The sequence below is a fragment of the Morus notabilis genome, unplaced genomic scaffold (genome assembly GCF_000414095.1).
Source record: "Morus notabilis unplaced genomic scaffold, ASM41409v2 Scaffold362, whole genome shotgun sequence".
In the NCBI taxonomy this organism is placed as follows: domain Eukaryota; kingdom Viridiplantae; phylum Streptophyta; class Magnoliopsida; order Rosales; family Moraceae; genus Morus; species Morus notabilis.
In genome coordinates, this window is record NW_010358469.1 from 201,063 (window position 1) to 209,098 (window position 8,036).

Below are 8,036 nucleotides of genomic sequence, written 5' to 3' on the forward strand. Positions count from 1 at the left end.
TTGAATCAAAACTGAGACTCTATGCAAGTTTCCCGTATTAAAAAAACTAGGAAAAACAACTTTCGTCAGTGCAGACAGGTCGACCGGTTGGGTAGACCGGTCACAGGTCGACCGGTCCGGTCGACCGGTTAGTGAAGACAGGTTGACCGGTGAGTTATAATGTTTCTGTCACCGGTCGACCGGTTGTAACGTAAAATGCATGCTGACGTGGGAAAATCGACTCTGGATGCGATTAGAACTTTGGGAAACCTAATTGTTACGGAAGTATGACTTCCAAAACACTATAAATAGCCTATTAAGTCACATTACTCATTAGATCACTTGAGAGACTTTTTAGAGGCTATTGATAAAAGATTCCTGAGAGGAAAAATTGTTTAATTCTCAAGAACAATTTTTTCTTTGGCTCTCTTGTGATTGGAAGGAGATCAAGAATACCTAGAGGAGATTAAACGACGTGTGCCCACCCACACACTGATTGTGGAAACGAGAATAGCAAAGAAGACCAGTTGGTTGAGGCTCTTCCGGTTGCTGTTTGGAACGCTTAGATCTGTCAGACGTGCAGTTTCCTGAAATCTCAAAAAGGTATGTTTTAGATCTTTAGTATTTATGTTATATAGCATCATGAACATGTTCTTGTTTGGCTTTGACGTTGATTAAAATTTTTAAATTCCACTGCGCACTCGATGCCATTAATTTTCCTACACCTGGGCCACTGGATTGCGATCCCTTAGCCTCCCGCCCTTCCCCCAGCCGTTGGATCAAACTCCTATGCCCCCATCATTAGATGCGAACGTATCTAATCAGACGGTTGGGGGTCGAGGCCCTTGGGTTAATATAAAGGGTATCTTCGTGTCTGAATCACTCGAAAACATCTTGAAGCAGCCGAAACTCTGCCAAAATTTCTCTAGGACCGTTTCCTTCTTGCCATTTCAAGGACCACCAGTGGCATTCTTCTCAAGAACTAGTGTAGCTCTCATGCTCCTAATTCCTTGGCAAGCATCTTCTCAAACTCCCTTTCCACTTATTTCATTTATCGCGTCAGGAATGTGGTGGATTGTTTTCTAAGTGGTGGGAATAGTTGGAAATGGCACGATAGGAGAGGTTGGAACCTATATTTGGTAGTGTCCATGTAACGCCCTCCGAAATTAAACTTGTTTAATTATGATAATTGTGGTTTATTAGTGTGCCTAAATTGATTTTTTTAATTAATCATGAACTTTTAAATTTGTTTTTAATATTTGCAATTTCACCCCTATTTGTTTTATTTATTTTTTTCCTTAATATTTTTTCCAATTTTCTTTTCCCTTATTTCTTTTTCCTTTCCCTTCCTCACGTTACTCTCTCTCTCCCTCTCTTGATCTCCTGAGCTCTCTCCCTCACTCTCTCTCTCTCTATCTCGAGCTCTCTCTCTCTCTCTCTCCCTCTCCCATTCATCTCTCCCTCTCTCTCTCAAAGTTTCCTTTCTCAAGGGCCGGATTTAAACCAAAAATGGAGGTTTCTACGAGATTTTCAACATCAAAGCTTGGATCGAGGTAAAACTCTTTGAAACTTACTTTAAATTTTTGGATTTAGCTTTGTGGAACTCGTTTTAGTCGAGTTTGGTGATTTTTGTTTTAAATTTTGTTTTCGAATGGAATTCGAATGGGATTTAGTGAAATCTTGATGAAAATTGGGGGTTTTTGTAACACCCTGAAGAATTAATTGAGATTAATTAAAGTAATTGAGATTATTAGTGTGCCTAATCTGGATTATTAATTGAGTATAAATTAATAAATATTTCTGACACGTGTGAGTTTAAATAGTTCCAAGGTATTTAAATTATTCTCAGTAATTTATTTAAACCCAGAAGTGTGTATGGGCACATTTCTGGACTGTCATTTTGAAATGTGACACTTGTCCTTTATTTTCTTTTCCTTTTCTTTTCATTTCTTTCTTTTCTTTCCTTCCCGTGCATTCACTCCCTTTCTCTCTCTTCACTCCCGTGCTCTCTCTCTCTCTCTCTCTCTCTCATTTGTGTCCCAAATCAAACGGATCTTGAACCAAGGAAAGATTTCAAAGTATTTTCAACGTCAAGAGAAGGATTCGAGGTAAGATTACTGAAAGAACCTCTCTTGAATATCAAGTTTTTGAATTTCAAAACTTATTTTTGGTTGAAACCGGATTTTGATGGTTTTTGAGTAAAACTAGGGTAGAAATTGGAGATCTTGGGTTCCTTGGACTTGTTTTAGGACTTAGAACCCAGATCTAGTGGTTTCCCTTTGAAATATCTCGATTTGGGACTGAATTTGCAGGTTTTGGACTGATTTCCATGAGCTTCTCTCGCGCAGCTGATTCCACCGGTCGACCTGTGCGGTCGACCGGATCACATGGAAACCGGTCGACCTATGTGGTCGACTGGATTGTAGGCTAACCGGTTGACCAGTCCGGTCAACCGGTGTGCACACTACCGGTCGACCGGTAGTGTTGCACTGCTCTGTTACCGGCCGACCGGTTGACACGGGGTTTGACCCTGATTGGCTTGAAATTGCTGTTTTGACCCCTGTTTTCGGGGAGAATCCAAATTAGCTTCATTTGGGAACTTGAGATAAATGGATTAGTATTGTTAATCCTTGATTTGAGATTGAAAACCCTTGGAATGATATTTTGAAACATGAAAAAGGATTAGGGCACACTAATTGAAAATCTTGGTACATAAATGAGATTTGGATTGCTTTAGGAATGAGAATTGATCCTAAAGTATTGTCTTGCATCAATGATCGCTGAGGATTCAGACTGAAGGGGCTTGAGGAAGCGGAAGCCGGAAAAGGCAACGCTAGTCCCAGGTTTGATCGTGCGAGGTAGGATTTCTATCCCTTCTCCTTGTGAGCCTCTTTTCAAAAAGGATTTTGGCCTTGAAAATGTTTTAAAGAAAGGGGTTGATTTGTGAAAGAAAACGCTTTGAAAACCATTGCTTGTTTAGTCATGGAACCTCATGGCTTGTCCAGTCATGGGGCCCGCGGCTTGAGTAGTTCGTGGGGTCGTATTAACGATTTCAAAATGTTAATGAATGATTTCTTAAGCAAAGAGATCTTGTGAACTAGTAATAGAGTCTATTGCTGTAAGCCTAGATAGGATGCGAAGAGTGCATCCTCGGGGGCAGAACCCGAAACTCGGTCCGGGTAGGCGAGGCACTTGGTTAGGTAAGTAATTTGTACTAATTACTTGCTAAAGCATGTAAAACGGTTATTTTCAGTTATATTTCTTTTGAGAAAAAGGATGTGAGGTTCCGGCTGTCTGTTGGAACTGAATGTCTTAATTTATTTACTTATTCATTTATTTATTTCCTCATTCTCTCAGTATTCATTTATTTATAACGTTTATTTCAAATTATATCCTACTGGGCCTTTCGCTCACGTTTTATGTTTTAAATGTATTAAACCACTCCTAGGAGCCTCTAGGAGCGTCGCACAGTAGTTGGTTAATTGCTATGGAGCAGCTGAGTTGTGCTGCTGTTGGAATCAAGTGAGGATCATGGACATCCTCTTGGACAAATGTAAGGAATTTGAGAAATTCTGTAAACTTATGTAATATTTGGATTTACTAGATTGTGGTTGATGTATGTTATAATGATTATTTACATGAGCATGTATGTACGATACTGTATGTCCTGTGGGGTGGAGCCCTGTGTGTCCGAGGCTTCGGGATTCTGTAGTAATGTAATTATATTTTAATGCAGCTAAATGTGGGGCCCGGTTGGAAATCTGCTTTATTAATCCCTAATCAAGCTCCACGCCACCCGCCCCATTTGGGAGGCGTGACCGTTTTTGATTCTTTGGACCCGATTTGTTGATTTGAAACTAGATCTATACATTTCCCTTGAGAATATGTCGAAATCGGACCCAAAATTGCAGGTTTCAGCTTTGTTCCTCGCGAATCGGCCATTGTTGGCCCTGGAATTTTTCCCCACCGGTTGACCGGTCCGGTCGACCGGTCACCCTTCCATAGGTCGATCGATATGGTCGACCGGTCACCTCTGCACCGGCTGACCGGTGGAGTTACACTCCTCTGTCACCAGTCGACCGGTTACCACTGAAACCAACCCTAAACAGTCCTAAAAACCCTGTTTTGACCCCGAAACTCGATGTGGGATTGACCTAACCTCATATGAGAACTCAAAATGAGTGGATTAGCCACAGAATCCTTGTTTTCCATTTGATTCTCCGGAATGAATCTCCGTTGTCAAAGAATCATGATTTGAATTAATAATTATTTATGAACATTGATTTTGAACTATGGCACACTAATATGATACAATTGCGTCTAATTAAACGAGAATGTTTGGTGAGAAAGATCAAACTCTAAATTGTTGATTTTGATGGGAAAGTTAGTGGCACGATTGGAATTGGAGCCTCAAAGGAAAGCGGAGGCCAGGAGAACGGAAAGCTAAACCAGGTTTGATATCCAACAGGTAGGATATTCTTGTCCATATCCTTGTTAGCCTCACTTTAAATGATTTTGGCCAATGAAAATGTTTTAGAACAATACATGATTAAAGTAAATGATTTTTAAAAGAAATAGCATGTGAATGCTATTAAGTTTTCCAATGATTTTAGAAATGAGATTTTAAAGAGTATCATTTCTTAAAATGAAATAATTTAAGGAATGATACAATGCATGGTGGCCACAGAGATCGGGATGTGGGAATCGCATCCTTGGGGGTAGGTCCCGAAACCCGTACGGATTTACTTCTTGTTTAGTGGAATTATGGCTCTGCACTTTTCATTTGACAAACATTTTTACCGCTTCTTGTTTAGTGGTATGATGAGCTGCACCATTTCATTATACAGATATTTTCTACTATGTGAGTATTTCATTTTCTAAAAAGGGATGACCGGTTCCGGGTGTATATCTTCGGACCGTGAGTACCTCTATTTTATATGCTTTATAAAATTATATCCTACTGGGCCTTTCGCTCACCTTTCTTGTTTTCAAATGTATTAAACCCCTCCAGGAGACGCGAGGAGTAGTGCGGAGTAGGTAGCTACTACCGGTGGCGTGGACTTGACCTCGGAAAGTGAAGAGTTATCTTTCCTCTTATCTTTTATTTCAAGGCATGTATAAGAGATTATGAATTGTAAACTTAAATATTACTAGACTGTGGTTGATGTCACACTTACTTTTGTTTATATTCATGTATGCTAAACACCTGTGGGAATTCCTGACATAATACCAGGGACGTGGTTTTAAACTAGTTTGGTTGGAAATTCCACCACCGTTCTTGAAATTAAATTTCTCTTGAATACAAGGGGCTCGTTTGGAAATACCTGGATGTTTTGGATTTGAAAGGAATTAAAATATTTGCTAATCACTCTCTCAAACAGGTTTAAGTTTCTAAACGAGCCTCCACGTCACTAACCCCGGTTTGGGGGCGTGACAGTCCACCACGTCTTGGATTGGCCGTAGGAGTTTTGAGTGATTCTAGGTTTCTTGTTTGGCATTGTGGGTTAGTTTGAATAGTCATCGCTCTGCTTGAGTAGTCTCCGATTCAGTTCATGCCCAAGCTCAAATCGTCATCACTTTAACCCCAATTTTAACCGATAAGACGCCTCGATCTTTAAGCGCCGAACTATCTTTCCTTCGCCTCTCGACTTATAGGAACTGGCCTTAGATTTTTCCTTTACAATAATGGCTTCTAGAGGGATAAAATGTCGAGGGGGATCATCTTTCGTGCCTCTCGTGAGGCCGGATCCAACGCCAGCTACCGAGTCTCCCTCCTACTCTACCACCAGCGATTCACTTCTAATGGAGGTCGAGCGCTATGTCCCTGACCCACGCGACGATGAGGACATCATCGATCGCCTGGTCGAAGGCGAGACCGACTCTTCCAGCAGTACCGGCTCCTTGGTGGGAGGCATTATGTTCGGCAGTAGCGACCGACTCACGGGTGTCCCTGTGGCCTCAATAGGGGCAGACGAGGATCAATTATCATTTATTGCCGACTTTGTCGTGCCGAAGACACGGAAGAGGGACATTGTTCGCACATACAAGAAGGGGCACATGGACGGTCGGTGGTTCGAGTATCTTTTACCGGATCCCCACTTTAGGGCGAGCCAACTGCCCCCGGGCTATATGTCCGTATACACCCAGGCCTTCACGGTAGGGATGACACTCCCCATACATCCATTTGTTAAGTCCTTGTGTGACCTCCATGGCATCTCCCCGACACAACTGGCCCTGAACTTTTGGTACATTTTTGCCAGTATGTGGATTTTTTGGGACCAAAAGTTTGATGTAGACTTGCCTTTGGATGAATTTCTTTTTGTATATAAGCTTTGCCAGACCCCTAGGTGTCACGCCTCCCAAACGGGGTGGGTGACGTGGAGCTCGATTAGGGATAAATAAAGTAGATTCCCAGACGAGCCCCACTCGACTGAATTAAAATATAAATACATTACTACAGAATCCTGAGCCTCTGACAACACACATGGCTCCACCCCACAGGACATACAGTATCGTACATACATGAACATGTAAATAATCATTACAACAGACATCAACCACAATCTAGCAAATCCAAATAGTATATAAGTTTACAGAATTCTCAATTCCTTACATTTTATTCTAGAGGATGAACACAATCCTCACTAGATCCAACAGTAGCAATCTCCAGCTACCCTGCACCGCTCCTAGAGTCTCCTAGGAGGGGTTTAATACATTTAAAACATAAAACGTGAGCGAAAGGCCTAGTAGGATATAATTTGAAATAAATGTTATAAATAATGAATAATAAGTGAGTGGGGAAATAAATAAATGAATAAGTAAATAAAATAAGACATTCAGTTCCAACAGACAGCCGGAACCTCACATCATTTTTCTCAAAGGAAATATGACTAAAAATAACCGTTTTACAGGCTTCAACAAGTAATTAGTATCAATTGCTTACTTAACCAAGTGCCTCGCCTACCCGGACTGAGTTTCGGGTGCTGCCCCTGAGGACGCACTATCCGCATCCTATCTAGGCTTATAGCAATAGACTCTATTACCAGTTCACAAGATATCTTTGCTTATGAAATCATTCATTAACTTTTTGAAATCATTATTATGACCCCACGAACTACTCAGGCCGCGGGCCCCATGACTGGGCAAGCCATGAGGTTCCATGACTGGACAAGCTATGGATTCCATGGATAGGACAAGCCATGGATTCCATAAACTCCACAAGCCATGGTTTTCAAAGAGTTTTTCTTTCGCAAATCAACCCCTTTCTTTAAAACATTTCCAAGGCCAAAATCTTTTTGAAAACAGGCTCACAAGGAAAAGGGTAGAAATCCTACCTCGCACTATCAAACTTGGGACTAGCGTTGCCTTTTTTGGCTTCCGCTTCCTCAAGCCCCTTCAGTCTGAATCCTCAGCGATCACTGATGCAAGACAACACTTTAGGATTAATTCTCATTCCTAAAGCAATCCAATTCTGAATTTCCAACCAAGATTTCCTATTAGTGTGCCCTAATCCATTTTCATGTTTCAAATTATCATTCCAAGGGTTTTTCAATCTCAAACAAGGATTAGAGATGCTAATCCATTTATCTCAAGTCCCCAAATGAAGCTAATTTGGGTTCTCCCCGAGAACAGGGTCAAAATAGCATTTTTCAGGCCAAACAGGGTCAAACCCGTGTGCACCGGTCGACCGGTGACAGAGCAGTACAACATTACCGGTTGACCGGTAGTGTGCACACCAGTCGACGGGACCGGTTGACCGGTTAGCCTGCAATCCGGTCGACCGCATAGGTTGACCGGTTTCCATTGTGATCCGGTCGACCGCAATCAGCTGTGCGAGAGAAGCTCACAGAAACCAGTCCAAAAACCTACAAATCTAGTCCCAAATCCAAATGTTTCAAAGGAAAACCACTAGATCCGGGTTCTAGGTCCTAAAACAAGTCTAAAGAACCCAAGATCTCCAATTTCTACTCTAGTTTTACTCAAAAACCATCAATATCCAGTTTGAACCAAAAATAAGTTTTGAAATTCAAAAACTTGAGATTCAAGAGAGGTTCTTT